At 38.1% G+C, this 17,055-nt stretch overlaps 1 protein-coding gene and 1 long non-coding RNA gene across 7 annotated transcripts in view; one reads left to right on the top strand and one right to left on the bottom strand.

Moving 5' to 3' along the window:
- The window catches only part of LOC102087891 (contactin-6), a 152,748-nt gene that overhangs the window by 30,969 nt on the left and 104,724 nt on the right, over positions 1–17,055 (top strand). The gene's annotated exons all lie outside the window — the stretch shown is intronic.
- Positions 47–10,897, bottom strand: LOC110363505 (uncharacterized). The gene is made up of 2 exons (XR_002421637.2): positions 9,931–10,897; positions 47–3,297 (listed from the first exon to the last, which is right to left on the bottom strand). It is a non-coding gene; the product is annotated as an uncharacterized LOC110363505 (long non-coding RNA).

Genomic DNA, 17,055 nt, shown 5'->3' with positions numbered 1-17,055 from the left:
TTACCAAAACTAACTACTTATTTGCATGAACAAGTGACAAAGAGGCTTTTCATTAGGACATGCTTTAATTTTAAGCAACACAAGGTGCTGCCTTTGAACCAGGAAAAGACGTTTCAAGATCATAAGAAAGCTGTATGCCAGGCAATAGCTTTTAAAAATATTCTGAACTCTAACATTAAGAAAAAAGTACAATTGTTACTTGGCTAACAACGTACACACAAAAGACATTTCTTAGCCACGGCATAACTAACTCCCAAGCCAGCAAATGGAGCTCGATTAAAGACCAGAACAGTTTAGTGAGGTGTATGTGAGTGTGGTATGGACAGTTTAGTTTCCACACTTTAATATCATACTCTACAAATGCCTCTACAGTATCAAAGTGCCTTTAAATCATATTTAATTTGAAGACAAATAAAAGCATTCAGTTAGGAAGTACCAAATTGTGAAGAATCATAAGGACTATCAAACAAATATAAAAAAATGAAAGAAAATCTTGCCTAATGCACAAAGCAAATGCAGATATTCTTCCTTTACCTCCAGCTGATATGGTGATTAGACCCTCATGCAACCCAGCCTGTCACTGAATCAACTGCTGGGCATCATGTCAGTCCTCAGGTTGTATTCAGAGGAGAAAGTGTAGTTGGAGGAAGTAGGACTGCTTTCTTCTATTCTTCTTCTTGAAGATCTCTTGTGCTTAATTAAAATATCAACAGGTTGCTAACATATTGCAAGGTAAAATGTTCCTTTCTGCATGGCCAGGCATTGTTCACAGTGAGGGTTTGGTATTCTGAGTTCATTCCTTTTTTTTGAACCTTTCTTCTAACTCAAAAGCATATAACTTGGCAATCCTGCTTCATAAAACCATATAAATGGGATTAACTCATGTGACTCATTACATACTCATTTAAAATGAGACAAAATGGTAACTGAACTCTTTGAGGTTATAATGAATTTGGGAATGAACTGACCCCTTCACGCTTGTCTGTGATAGAAACCATGACAACTGACTCTTGTCTACGATTAATGTATTGAACTCTAAATAGCCAGTATGTTTCTCATGTACTTATGAGGAAATTGTATTAAAGTAACCTCAAATGATACTTAAATTAATTATGTAGTGCAGGAGTCAGCAGCTGTTTGAAATGAAGAAACAAAAGCAGAGTGCAGACTTCAGTAGTATTTTAAAATACAATTGAAATTAAACAAGATAATATTTTATCTAACAGATTTGAGGTAAAATGTGAATTTTAGGATCAGATTTTCTATTAAATCAATACTAAATGCATGTTTCAGTAAGAAAAAGCAAACATGTTAAGGACTTAATGTTAAAATATTTGTAGGTATTTCAAGCAAGCAGTCACTTGTTTAAGCCCAGGTACCCTGAACAACACACAATGACAAACACCACCTGTTTAGAAACCCTATCTTCCCTTTAATTACCACCAGTGTGGGCACCTACTGCACTGCTGCAGCATCTATCAGTCCGCTTGTGTACTTCTCACAGATCATTACCTTCTTTACTAGACCAAGTAAAGGACCCGTACCCATCTTTTGGGGTTCAGGATTCTCCTATTATTTCTTGATTGCTTTTAACAGTTGTGAATGGAATACAAATATGAATCACTGAAGGAGCAATACAGCTTGGTGATGGACAAGATATTTTTGAACCCATGTTTTCCATTCCAAATATAACCTTTTCCTTCACTTCTTTATATAAAGCTTTCATTTTTCCAACTTCGGTCACTTTCATCTTTCTTGCTATACAATCATCTTTTAATGAGACCAGTATCCTGGGCCAATTGAATTAAAAGATACTAGGAGCTCACTTTTCAAAAAACTGAACATGTTAATGTAATACTTAACAATAGATAAAAACTTAAATATTCCATATTCCTAGGCACCAAGAGTAGATCACAACAGCACCTTTGTCCTGATTCTGTCATCAATTAAAGGAACAGCAAAAGCTCTCACTGACTTCACGGAGATAAGTTAATTTATACCTAGGTATAAATTAACTCCATTGATTCCAGTGGAGCTACACTGATTTTCACTACATGGCATCCTGAAATATGCGTGACTGTAACAGTCAAACCTGCAGTTATGTGCAAAACTTCTTTGATTTATGATACGGATGGTTTGCATCAATTTAAGTTATAAAACTGAGTGGGAAAATTAGGAGCTAGTCACGATGCTGTGAAGAGCAGTCTTGTGGGCTGGGGCTTGAAAGGCAATTCAGGTTGTTAAATGATATTGGTTAGACCTTTCTTCCTTGTTTCTACCTCAGTTGTACCAGACACGTAAAATGAAAAGATTGACCTATGAATGAATTTTAAATTTAAGGATTAAATGTCCTGTACAGCAGAGCTAGATATTATTACCTCCCCAAAATGGTAATTCAATTAGTCAAAACCCAGACTATTTTCTATATTCCCTCTGTATGGAAAGATTGCAGAAAGTAATATTCCTTTCAACTCTTATTTTCCACAAGAGCTTTTTTTATGTGACTCAACAAGGGTCTTTGGGGGTTTCTTGCAAGTGCCTTAGGGGATAAAATAATGTATGCATGCACAGTGACACAGTGAGGGAACAGATTAGACTTTTTTTTTCATAACCCATTGCTATTTAAATGAGAATCTAAGCAGAGCACTGGAGGCAAGGAGGGTGCTGAAGATAAACTCAGAGACTGTTACTTTAAATTCTCTGTATTTGTTATAAGGATGCATGAGAACCATCTCATTAAACTATTGTTGAAATTTAAACATTGCTGATATTAATATATTAAGAAAGAACACTCACTTTCTAAATTAAAGATCTAGACAGGATTTCAAGAAGCTGATACAGACAGTAAAGTGTCCAGAGTGCCTAAGTAACAAAATAATAATTTATTCACACCAAAACTGTCTCAAGTTTTCCTCCTATGGCAGGTCCTAGTTCATGCTCCTTCCTCTATAGCTACACAGCAGCTTACTTTGTCATCAGTTTCACTGCAAGTATCAGAGCTTCTCTGCTTCCATCTTTGAATTCTCTGAGGCTCTTTACCATTCAGGAAGAGAACAGTTATCTTCTCATTATTTCTGCAGTTTCTGTCTTCCTTCTGGACAGCTTATCCAAATTTCAAATTTTCTGTGTCCCTTCCATTCCTAATGGCTGTCATGACCCCTCTCTTATCTGATTCCTGGTGGCATCCACCCTTAAAATAAATCCATGCAGTCCTCCATACAGAGATGGCTTTTGCAACTGTCCTTTGGTCTGCTGATGGTCTTGTCTGTATCATGGAATCAAATGGGGTTTCCAGGGCTAAAGATGAGAAAAAAGGAAAATGTCAGTAAAAACTATCAGGCTCTTAAAATTATCTATAGACAATATAAATATTAAAAGCCAAAACAGCCAGTCATTCATCTTGGACATGAGGCAATAACTGTATTTTTACACAGTCTTTTGGCTTATTTTACTAAATCCAATTGAAGATGCAGCTGCAACCTCCCAGGCTGTATTTTGGCCCCTCATTTTGAAACTGCTAAATTAGAGACAGAAATTTCATGATGTAAAGTGTCCTGATATTCATCTGGGTCACAGCACGATGAATATTGAATACATCACATCCCACACTCTGCCTGCAGTTTCTTGCAGATTTATTGTTAACATAACAGCACCTTTAGGAACAGAACAGCAGACCATATATTTTAAGACAAGTGACATCTTTGCTATTTCAAACAGCAAACTGTGGAGATGATCTAGTCCAGCCTGGAAATGTTAAGGCTTCTCTGAACAACCAGAGACATTTGGAGACCCACTGGTGAGTCAGAGAATGATAATAATTAGGCGTCCCTCAGATGACATGGAAATTTTAATGACTTTGGGAAACAGTGACCCTGAAAGCTATATTCCTGTAAAATGACTCCCAAGCATCTCCCAAGAGAGGGTGATTGGTAGAGCAATGACCTTCTCAGGAGAGTAAAGAGTGACATTTAGAGAAAAATCTTTGTTTCCATTTTATGGGGTACCATGTGGTTCAGCTCATTTCCCCAACATCAGTGAACAAACACACTCTGGTACAACAAAGCTGGCAAAAGAGAGCCCCTAAAGACCCTGAAGACACAGTGATGGGGCAGGCAAAAGGGTGATGGCAAGCCACAGAAAGACATCAGTCCTTCCCCTGTTATTTCAATGATAAAAATATTTCGGCTCTTGGCAAGATGAAGTAAGAGGGACTATACCTGTATGAGGATGGGCTATGAAGATGGAGGAAAAACAAAAAAAAAAAAACCAAACAAACAAAAAACAAAACCAAACAAACAAAAAACACAGATAAGGGAAAATATCCATCACCAATTTTTGCAGGTATTGCAGTTGGAAAATATTATCCCAAATACTGCCTTAAACTGAAGCATGTGTGAGACACAGAGAGTGAGCTACTCTGCCCCCATTCATTTCTGGAGGGGCTTAAGGCAAACTGGTCCCTCCATATTTAGTTTTAAGAAGAGGAATGAACAATTTCACTACTTCCATTTCCTGTCTCTTATCAGAACTACAAACTTTCTCTAACTCAAGGGAAAAATACCAGACAAAATAAGCCAGTATGTGAGCAATGTAAATCTCTGTCCTCAGTGCAAGGCAACAGAGGACAAAGCCTCTTGTGACAAAGGGGACCAGTGCTCAGGAAGCCTGTGAGCAATTTCTGGCTCTGCCACACGCTGGTTGCTTGAACGGGAGAATGTTACAAAGCACCATGGAGTTTGAGATAGCTGTTTCCTTCAATACTCAGTTCAAAGAGGGACATATTCACACCAGTTTGTGGCTTCAGCTGCTATGATAATGAAGCCCGTGTAGAATGAAATGATAATGCAACAATGATAACAACTACAAAGAGACAATGTACATCAGCAGCAATTAGCTGGTGTGATGGAGAGAAGGAGTCAGCACTGATATTTTTAGGCCTCCACAGATTGCAATGGCAGTTTTACCACTTGCTTTGACAAGGGAAGAATTAGGGCAAGACTCAGCATTTGTGAAAACCTCATATATTATATTCGGTGAATGTAAAGATTTTTGCAGCTTTTCACTGAACAGACACAGAACAACCTCAAAAGCTAGTTATTCTGAATGGGCAACAGAGTGCAACACTCATGTTTCCCAGGTACACCATAGCCCATCAAACTGACCTGCTGGATACAGTGAATAACAATTTAATATTATATAACATGGGCTAGACTCACATTATAGATATATTCATTTCCAAGAAAAAAGTAGTCTTTTTTTAAAATTCCCTTAAGCATGCAGACATATGGTGAAAAAGAGGTTAGAGCTCAGATTGTTCTTTGAGGGTGCACTTTCAAATTTTAGGTTGCATTGATTTAGCTGTCAGAAAGATGTTATTTACAGTTACTGAAGTGGAGCATGCTAGAATTCATGGAAACCATTACTAGAGTTCTATGTTTTCTATATGGCTCTAGTGCGTAAGTCTCTTCTATAGTATGAAAGGTCTAACCAATTTTTATAGTTATTTCAATAATTACTACTTCCTAATCTCTTCAGTTAGTTACTTCACAAAAAAAAAGGTTTTTTCTCTACACTGAATTTTACATGGTTTCTTTCTGTTTCATATCAAGTCATTTCATCTCTCTGTATGAAAGGCTTATTAACTTTGTAAAATAACACCCTGGTAATTTAAAAGCCATTCAAGTTTGGTTTTGGTTTTTTTTTTCATTTTTGTTTGCAACAGATTCAAAGAAAATTCAATTGCACTTTATTATCACTGCCAAGAAGTTGAAATTAGCAGGTGATTAAGCCCTTAAAATATTTTGAGCACTTTCCATCGCCAGCAATAGAAAATTTAAGTACAAAAAAAATAAACTGAAGATGACATAGTAAAACACCACTGAAAGTTTTCCTTAGGCATACTGTTTTAAAATAGAATATAGTTGAATATATTTCTTCCATTTAATATAAATCTTTGAGGACTTTGCTTCCCAAACTGCAGATCAGTTATATATGAGCACAAAACAAGCTGAAACGGCACATCTGCTGTCAGCTCCCCCATTGCACAGGACTGTTCTCTGACCCTGGTGTCCTTCATTGATTTTGTTCACACCTGGAGACCTTCCGAGAGAAGCTCACAGCCTATGTTTGATCTCTCACTTCTATAACAAGCTAACCTTTAAGCTAATGTTTAAGACATTGTTTTGCAGAGGTCACTATTAAAGCAGGGTACTTTATTTATGAATGTTAAACTTAAACCACAGGGCTGGATTTTGAGATCCCGCCTTTCAGAGTTGAGACTGTGGCATCTTGATTTGACATATAATTACAGTAATCAAATAGTTAACAGCATGGATTCCCTTGGAGTTTAATAGTCAAATTCGTTCTCTATCTTCACAACCAATGCCTCAATTAAAGCACTGGCATGTGTAATCTTAGATTTTTGTTATGGTGAGAATGATAGATATGCCCTACCTGAAATGGAAACTCAGCTGTAGTCTGTAACTTTCCACTAGCAGAAAAGTGATGTAAGTGGATAGTAAGAATGAGAAGGATTTGATTTGTTTTCAGAAAACAGACCCTGAAAATGCAAAAAAAAAAAAAAAAAAAAAAAAAAAAAAAAAAAAAAAAATCTGCTTTACTTAGAAATGGAAATCCAGATGAAATTTTCACGCAGTTTAATATTTCCATCCAGCAGATCTGCACACAATGACACAGGTGAAACCTTGCCCACTAACTTTTAAAAGCCAAAACAATATCTGCTACTTCCACATAATCACAGACTGATCATCCCTTCCATTGTTTGCAGAAGCTTGAAACTAAAATGTCTCTAGTTATTGATTTGCTACTTCTTTTTCATTTAGTCACTATTGATCACTGTTTATGTGTGTGTTCCTTGTTGAGCAGAAATTAACATTGAAAACTTCTGGGAATTCACTGCATTCATACCTACTTGACATTCCTGGAGAAGTTTGTTACCACAATCACTGTAACTGGGGTTTAAAAAAAATCTGGTTCGTTTTCTCCTCTAATCTCTTGACAGAAAAATAAACACATATATACATAATTTTATTATCATTATTATCATTGGCGCTTGCCCAGGACAGAAAATGTGGTTGCCACAGAGTTTTAGCTCACAGAATTATTTCAAGCCACACAGTATTATTCAGGCTGTGGTTATCATGCCTACATTACAAAAATAAACCTCTCAGGGACATGAGGTGTTTATTCATTACTGTCTGGAAGAGAAACTCTTGTGATTACCAATAAAACTGCTTGCTGGTGTGTCCATGGGAAGCCAGCTCTGAGACACATGCTGATCTGAAATCTGAGAAAAACGTGGATGGATTAGTCTAGTGGGGCTGGATGAATGAAAATATCCAAGACAGAGATGAACCATTGTTCAACTCAAGCTATTACATCTGTACCATCTGTAAAATGGTCCTCTCATTGGTCTTATTACATTCAGATTCTATCATCTTCCTAGTTTTGGTTTTTCTCCAAACACAATCAAAATTACAGGCCAAGTACACATTTTCTGTGAAACTAGACTCTAGTCCTGAACCACCAAAAAATAATCTATTTGCATTCTTATTATTTACCTTGTATTTGTTTTTCATCTTCCAGAATTCCCTGTTTCTATATTATGTCATTAAACATTAAGGTTAGACACACAAACACACAAAAAAAGGCAATGATTAATTCCATGGAATTAAACAGTTTCAGGAGCTGGAGAAAAAACTCACACCTAACATTTCAGGATTTATGTTAGTAATTGCTCTAGTTGATGGCATAGTGATCACAACTAGCACCCAGAGAGATAAGGCTCTGTACAGCTTCTTCTGCAGAAGAAAGAACGAGAGGAAACCTTCTGAATGCGGAGGTAGACTGCAGACACCTACAAGACTTGCAACCTCCACTTCTCTGGGTCTCTCTGCTTGCCCCTGCCTGTGCAAGGTCCAGCTGGAGGTGACAATCCTTGTCATGGTAGGGCAGCGTAAGGAGAATACTGTCCAAAGTCCTACCAGCTTTGCAACAAGAGATAAATTTATAGACTTTAATCCTAATCTCTATGCCTTTACTTGTATATGTTTGATTTTTAGACCACTTTAGAATTTGGCCATGTGATTTTTTTTCCCTCCTGCATAGCATAATAGCATAGTATTTTTTCCTGTGTTCAATATTAATATGTGCTTTATTGTTCTATTCTAATTACATTCTCATTATTAAAGGGACACAATGTTTTCATCTGACAGATATTGCATCTCATTGTTCGGGAAACTTGGTTATTCTGTGCTTATTGTTATTAATAATTTGTAGTAATTGAATTGGTATTAGAATATTACTCTGCTAAATCACTTTTGCTGCTAATTAAGGCACTATCTGCAACATTGCTTAGTTCCAAACATCATGCTCCTGCTTTTTAGCCTGCTGTAATTATCTGTAAGTCGTTCATTTCTACTTAGGTAAGTCAGGTCTTTTAACAAGACTCCTGTAATTTTTGCCATGGTGTGAGCTGCCATTGGTGAGAAAGAAAAGTTCTCATGGACAAAGATACTTTTGTAATGATAAATGCATCTTTTACTGCAGCCATGAAGCCCTTAGAAATATAATAGTTGTTCTTGATGGTTCCAAATTGGGCAAAAAGGAAGAAGGAGTGTTATGAGGGAAAAGTGAAAGATTACTGAAGTAATACAGCTACTCAGGATATCAGCAAAGGAAGTCACCATAGCTTTAAAATGTCTTCTCACAAAATGCTTGTCTGTAAGATCAAATCTATCATGCTATTTCTTGGGATAATATATTCGCTGAATAAGCAACATCATTTCATGATCTGCTTAGGAACATTATTCACTTTTGCTCACAAACAAATAGGAGAGACAAAAAGGTCATTCTTGAGTCGTTAGTGAAAGCTCATGTTAATGCCTTGGGGTGCTTATTGATGTCTGTCTGGAGTAAGCATGATACTCTTTTAGAGACAGGTCATCTCATGTATTCTTTATATTGCACACTTTTTACATAGATCCAGGAAAATCATAGAATAACTTTGATTGCAAACGACCTTCAAGATCAACAAGTACAACCATAACCTAACTCTGGCACTAAACCATGTTCCCAAAAACCTCGCCTATATGTCATCTATCAGAAACATTGTATTTCTGTGCAATTAATTGTGTTGTCATTTGTCATGGAGGCACCCCTAAATGACTCCAAGCAAATGTAAATTTAAACCAACTTTTAATTCATAACAAAAACGTAAGGACAGACTGAAAACAAACAACAGAAACCAAGACAAGCCACAGGGGCAGAACATGTTTGTAATCCAAAATCAGTGAGCACTCCAAAAGCATTGAATAAACTGCAGGTTCGATATACCAGTTGAGAATGTTATTCCCACACGACCACACAACACTGGTCATTTTGGTTGGAAAAGAACCTTTAAGTTTATCGAGTCCAATTGTCAACCCAACACAGCCAAGCCCACCTCTAAACCATGTCTCTAAGAGTCTCAGCTACATGGCCTTTAAACACCCCCAGGGATTGTGACTTCAGCACTTCCCTGGGCAGCCTGTTCCAATGACTGACAACCCCTTCCATGAAGAAATTTTTCCTCATATCCAGTGTGAACCTCCCCTAGCACAACTTGAGGCCATTTCCTCTCATTCAATCACTTGTTACTGGGGATAAGAGACCAACACCCTCCATGCTACAACCTCCTTTCAGGTAGTTGTAGACAGTAATAAGATCTCTCCTCAGCCTCCTTTTCTCCAGGCTGAACAGCCCCAGTTCCCTCAGCTGCTCCTCACCAAACTTGTGATCCAGACCCCTCACCAGCTCCACTGCCCTCCACTCACAAAAACAAGAGGCCCCTCTCTCACTCCAGGTACCCAGCAGAAATAATCAGTTGCCCAAGGACTCACTCAAGAACAAATCCAAAAGATAATCACTCACCGAGGAGGAGGTGAAGGCTCTCAGTTCAGGGAAGTCTCTTTAGATGGTGTGCCTCTCTAAGGGGAAGGCTCTGTTCACAGGCCCACAGCCCACGCCAAGGGGGGCTCCGTAGGAACCTCATTTTACAGCCTAGTCGGATCTGGCTGTGGGTGTTATCAACATGGACCGGAAGCTTCTCCGGGTCTTGGCACCTCATTGGCTGAGGACCCTGTCTGTTGGCAGAGGGTTCCGCCCCTCTCCTCCCCTCCTCTAGCTGGGGGGTCAATGCGTGCCAGTGTGGGGGGTGCACAGTGAGGACAGAGACAATGGGGCATAAAAGGTGCTAATGAGCCATCAGCTGCCCTATTGAAAACTCCAGGCCTCATGGCGGTGTGTGCAGCTGCCACATGATTTTACCGGACTGTAAAAATGTGTGAAAAGGTGACAGATACTTGTACTGAAATGGTTGCGCTGGAGCTGTTTTGCACCCACACGTGCGCACACATGTGCTTTGCGTGTGCACATCAGTGCACATCGTTACGTAAAATCTGATTTCCTTATCTTCATTAGTTCATTCGCATTAGTCATTTAAGCAGATAGCACCAAGAAAGCTGCAGTGTACGGGGGGTGGGGTGACAAGCGCAGGCAGAGCCAAGCGAAGTCACATCTCACCTGCTGGAAATGTCGCCCTGAGCCCTTGTTTTGCTGCCAGTGCCACCGAGAGGGCTGTTCAGGAGGGGGACAGGAGTGTTCGAAAGCTCTGCTGGCATCTTCACCTTTTATTCAGCCCGTGTGGCAGATGTTCTCTTTCCTATCCCCCCCAGCTCTTGGACAGGCAGGGGCTCAGGCACTTCAGCATCATTGCAAACCCTTGTTGCATGGTTATTTATATGCATTGATCTCCTGGATGGGTATATTTTTTTTTTTTGCCACTGGATTTCCTTAAAAGCAGATGCAAAGCTCATCATCGAGACAACTGTCTCAGAAAATAAAAGCATAAAATCAGCGGAGAAACACTGTCCTTTGGAACTGGCTTCCCCTTTGCTGAATTGCTGTGTGCTCTTGTACGAATTTTTGTTCATATTGTTCCATTGCCCCAGCAGTTATCTAGGCTGCCTCTCCTCCCAAACCACAGCACAGTCTCCATCTCATCATCTGTGCCCTGAACTCACCCTGGAAAATGGCTTTGTAGTTTAGAGTAAAATCTACCCAAACTTTGACTCACATGCTTAGGTGGGCTTCCCACCAACACAAAAGTGATTTATGGAATGCAATTTCCTCATCCTCTAATATTGTCTCACTTCACACATTTATGCCAAATAGTTTTTGATGATTGATTACTTTTCCTACAGCTTATAAAAAAAATGGGTAACAGTACAGGCAATGTGAAAAAACTGCAGGGGTTAATCTCTAGTAATTTCTTGTTGAGCATTAATCAGATTCATATTTCAGTCATATTAGTCTAAAGCTACTGAAATCACTGATGAGATAATGCAATTTAGATCAGAATATAACATTATACCTCAAATTACTCTTTCTGATTAGATTTATTCTGCCTTACACTGAATGTAGTAGAAATAAAAGAGTTTGCTCTGCGTCTTTCTTGTAAACATTTCTGGTTTTGCAAAACAGAAATAGTATGCTCTAGGCCAGAGAAAATGTAGTCATTTATGCAATAGATGTTGAATTCATATTTGCCTGGCAAGTGACCTTATCAGCTATAACTTGTCATCTTCTAATTAGTCTATTTTTTTTTTTTTTAACTAAATTAACCCCCAGCGTCTCCTGAAGATAAATTGACGGTATACCAAATTATGTGTGGTGTTGCAATTAAAATGGTGGTGCATATGTACTCCACAAAGTTGCCTTAAAGAAAGGTATATCTCCATAATATCATACCAATTTAATTACAAATTCAAATAGTGTTTATTCCCAGTGATGCCCCTGGCTTGCAAGGCTTACTGGCCAGTAACAACACTGTCTTCTCGTTAGAGCAGGGGTGTGAATCTCATTTTCACAGGGGGCCACAGCCTCCCAGTTGCCTTCAAAGGGCCAAATGTAATTTTAGGACTGTGTAAATATAACTACTCCCCAGGTGAAAATGAGTTTCACACCCCTGCTTTAGAGAGTCTAAGAATAGCCACAGAACACTAAGAGCATACAGTGAGATCTAGAGACCAGGAATACCTCCACATTGTTAATATGTATTTCCAAGTACAGAAAGCAAACAACAAAGCCAGTTTTATTATTACTCTATAAAATCTGAAGCCACATGAAGTTTATCTGGATTCCAGGTTCAGTTTTGTTTCTAAATGTATTTTCAAGACTTTCTATGACATAACTACCTGAAGGGAGGTTATAGCCAGGTGGGGATTGGTCTCTTCTCCCAGGCAGTCAGCAATAGGACAAGGGGGCATGGGCTTAAACTCTGACAGGGGAAATTTAGGCTGGATATTAGAAAGAAATTTTTTACAGAGAGAGTGGTCAGGCATTGGAATGGCTGCCCAGGGAGGTGGTGGACTCACTGTCCCTGGAGGTTTTTAAACTGAGACTGGACATGGCGCTTAGTGCCATGATCTAGTAAGTGGACTGAAGTTGGACCAACGGTTGGACTTGGTGATCTCTAAGGTATTTTCCAACCCAGTCGATTCTGTGATAACATTTAAATTCACACCTCTTGAAGGGTTTACTTTCACAAAATTTCTGAGTGTGTTTTGTAGTGATATTTACTTTTACAAAAGCTTCCTCAATTCGAAAGTAGCGGAAAGTCATTAGCCAAAGTAGGTAAAAAAAAAAAAAAGATGAAACTCGGATCTTTGCCAGCTACATCACAGTATCAAAAAGACATACCTATTGTCTCTTTCCTTTTTCTCTGGCAAAATGAACTGTTAGATATTAAAAGCAGTGTAAAATTGTATCATCTGCAGGTGTGTCCCCCTGCAGTCACTTCCAGAGTAACTTTCAGTCATCAGCTCCTGAAGAGCTGGAGCATTTTAAGAGAGAGTGGAGCTCATGTTCTCAGTGTGACAAAGCAGCACTGGTGCATCTGAGCTGCTTCAGGTTACTCATGGTGAGTAAGATCTGTGCTTGGTCAGTGCTGTCAAAACTGATATTTTCTGAAGAAGTACAGAAATACAATATTAGGAGCTGCACATCTACAAATTTGAAACATTTCCAGGGACAGATAGCTTCAGATCAAAAGTTCTGAAGATTTGAATTTAATTCCTTCACAATACCAGGATCCTTAAATGATTTTAAATGTTACTGTATTTTACAGATCAAGACTGACCTGAAAGTTAAGCATCTAACATTTGTATGGAAAAGACTGAAACACCATGAACAGAATCCAGCCTAATTCACATATTGTGCCTTAAAATAACTTGGTTTTACAGTTTGGGCCGTAAATCTAAACCATTTGATTTGAAAAATCAACTGAAATTCATATATATTTTAAGGAAATTCAAGATTTTATGTCACAGTCTGATAAGTGTGAAATACTACACTGTGCTTATACATATCTAAATCATAGGTAGAAGTTGAGAAAAGAGCACTTTTGTCAGCCCAAAGTTGGACATTCACTGCAAGTCAAAATAATAAAACAACAATGTGTTATATTGCACTGACATTTTACTAAAATGCCCATATAGTTTTCAAGATAATAGGGACGTGAAAATACTAGGACGCAGAAAATAAATGTGTTAGTACAAGACGTGTTGTAAATTCAGCTGAATGCAGTTATTGAGGAGAGGAAACATGTAATACCCTACTTTCTTTCCTTTAAAACTCTGCACTCTAAGCCTGCCTAAATTAGAGCTGTATCTATCATTGATTATGTCATTCCCCAGAAATATGGCCTTCAGACGGTTTGTCATAACTCTACTGATGATACTACACAGCAGACACATTAAGTATCAGTCAAGATGATACAATTTTCCAACTACTACAAGTCAAGCAAATATGTTTTCAGCCTTCTGGGACAACCCTTCCTGTAGATGGATGACACCAGACGGTGATGTATGGACTGAAACAAAGCAGTCCCTCATGGACCTTGCTGGTGCCTTTCACTTCTTTTGATCAGGGCTCTAGCCCTCATGGTAAGAATAAGGACTTCAATACCTAAACCCCATTGAAATCAGGGAATCAGGAACCTGAATTCAAGTAACACCTGGCCTTTTGTCTTTACGCCTGAAATTCTCCACCATCTCTATATTTTTTTTATTTTTTTAAATAATATTGTCCTTATGTTATTTGAAGATTTTTAGGTTTTGCTTTTGCATTTTATTTTCTTTACATTTATTACAGTTTACTGCTCACGTTATTGCTGTAATTGAAATACTCCCTGCCCCAACTCAGCTTCACTGTGATAAGGAGTAGCTCCCACATTGAGTATATTTTTTCCTTTGGCACATTATGGCATAAAACCCCTTTCCTATTTTTTTTTTTTTTTTCAAATTTGCTTCAGTTTGAATTTCAGCACTGGCACAGATGAGATGACTAATCCAATTTTCCTCTATGCAGAGTCCTCTTGCAGTTCTTCCGGCACTCCTACTTTTTCCCTGAATAGTCGTCATTTAATGCCCCGTTATCTTAGATAGCAGTCATTTAGTGATTTATTAAGCAGTAATTTAGCAGCCTGTTATCAGTTCCTACCATAGCTTGGAAAAATATGCAATCCAAGTATGCAAGATCTCTGCAGAATTACAGCATTTTTGTGATTTTTGGATTAGAGAAAAATTACAGAAAAGTAATACATGTGAAATGTTTTCCCTGTATTTCGTTATTGTCCTTGCATTAGAACTCCCATCAGGCTATTGAGAATGTTGATTGCATGATCTCTATTTCTGTTTCCAGCCCAATAAGTGAAATTGTACAAAATTGCAGAGAACTCTGTGGAATGACATAAGTATAAGGATGTCCTAAGCCTGGACTCGGTTCTGGCCACACTCATACTGTCCTTTCTGTAAGGCTGCCAGGCAGGGAGAAGGCATAAAGCTTAGATTAGTTTTTGTGTGCTTCTTAAAAGAGGGAAAACAGAGAGTTTAAATGAAGTAATGGGCCAGAGTAAAAACTAAACGGTGCCCTAAGCATTAGATGCTGTAGCATAGGAGAATCAATATAAATCCCAGCTGGAAAAATTGTTTTGCAAAAGAATTTTGATGATAACAAAGGCAAAAACTTGATTTGAAATTACAGATTTTAGTATCTGTATGAAAGTATTTTTTTAAATTAAGAAATAATTCCTGATTATTAAAATTGCCAGATTACAACAGATAATGAAAGTAGAGATAAAAAGAAGCAACTAAGAGGGTAAAGAGATAACAGGCGGCTAAACTGTCACTGGCAATCAAGCAGGTACCAGAGATGTGGAGGTTTTGATATCTGCCCATGAAAAGGATTTCTGTTTCTGGTTTTCCTCTGGAAAAACATGCACAAGAGGCACAAGAGGACAAATCGTACAAAATCTTCCCAAGTGGCATATCATCCCATGCTCTAAGTGCTCTTCTCTGGAGTGAGTGCCTCAGGAAGGATTAACTGAGACACCTAATGAAAACTGTGTTTTGGACTACTGCTGTTTATAACAGTAGAGTATTGAAATGATGTCAAACATGGACACTGGAAGGGGAAAGGGGCTGCCTTAAAGGTATATCAAAGGTCTCTCCCCCTTTCCAATTTTCCCCACTTTTTTCAGCCTGCTGGCACGTCCAGCAGCATTTCCACTTCACATACACGTGGTCCCAATTCCAGCCATGGTTAGGTCAGCTCTGTCTGCCAAACCCTTCCCTGTCTCTGCTCCAAAGCTGAATTTAAGTGCAGCCCTATCAGGCTGCCTTTTTTTTTTTTTTTTTTTCTCTCCTTTCAAATGGGTTTTGTTTTGCTATTTATGCTGTCATTTTTTTTTTTTTTTTTTGAGAATAGATCAGATAAAGGTCATTTTTTACTTGAATGGAAAACAACAGTGATTTGACAGGGAGACATTCCCAGCTTGCCAGATATCAGAAATGTTGATATCAGCTCCTTTAAAACAGAGACTATAGACAAAAACTGCCCAAGCAATTCAACTGCTAGCAGTTATTTACCCAAAAATGAGTATTTGCAGTGATGTTTGTGGCTTCTGCTGAATTTTAGGATGCCATTACTGGAAAGACTTTAACTTCATTTCTGTTTGCTCAGAAAGAGATCGTCATGAAGATATTAAATAGTCTCAAAAGATGATGGCTTCGAATAGTGTCTTTTGGCTGATCTATAATCATTTGCTTTGGCAATTTTATTCAACAACATTAGTACTGATCGCTTTTGCTGTGTTCCTAATTATTTCTGAAATATTGTGCCGTTGCTCATGCTGAAATACATAATGAGCAAAGCGGTAGGTTGGTTCGAAATGCAATATTCTAACTAGTTTTTAATCAATGAGTGATAATGATACCTTGTGTTTTGACTTTCACTGTTTAATTGCCAGTAATAAAACAGATCTTAGTTGATGACATTTCACAGAGTTCAGTTTCGTTTATCTCTGTTTATTCTATTTATTTTAAAAGTGCCTGGGAGCTTTCAGTGCCTGACACAATAACATAATATACAATGCTAATTATATTTTGGTTGCCTAATATTTTCCACAATAGAGGATTATGATGTCCTTTCATGGGGAGCTGTTGCACCTCACTGTTTTCAGCAGGTTGCAGAAATGCAGTAGGTGTCTAATGGTAAAGCTATTTTCCATGAAATCCCAATGAGATTTTTCTGAGATACAGACTGTTTAAATCACTATTTCCCTTCTGCTTCTTATGATAGTAGTGTGTTGTTTTGTTTTGTTTTTTGCCAGGATGCCAAAATAATAATTAAACATAAGTACTCTAAAGATGAGGCAGATCTGCAGGTGATGCTGTACAAGAAAGTATATCACAAAGTACATCACATCTAAACAGCCATACTGGCTTAAAATAAAGGTGCATCCAACTGATTATGAGAGAGTCAGCCAAAAGTAGACACTTAAAGAAGACTTGTAAAAGCAGAGATGGCATATAGCTATGCTGCATATTCTTCTACTTTTATGTTACATGCAATGCCCGGTCCAGAGCAGAATGGGGATGATTTTTCAGACACAATTAAACCAAATCCCCTGGGAGCAGAGAATTGTGCCATATACCC

Source organism: Columba livia, chromosome 10 (assembly GCF_036013475.1).
Source record: "Columba livia isolate bColLiv1 breed racing homer chromosome 10, bColLiv1.pat.W.v2, whole genome shotgun sequence".
Lineage (NCBI taxonomy): Eukaryota > Metazoa > Chordata > Aves > Columbiformes > Columbidae > Columba > Columba livia.
The sequence above is the reverse complement of the archived record's forward strand: the minus strand, read 5'-3'. Positions and strand labels throughout refer to the sequence as shown.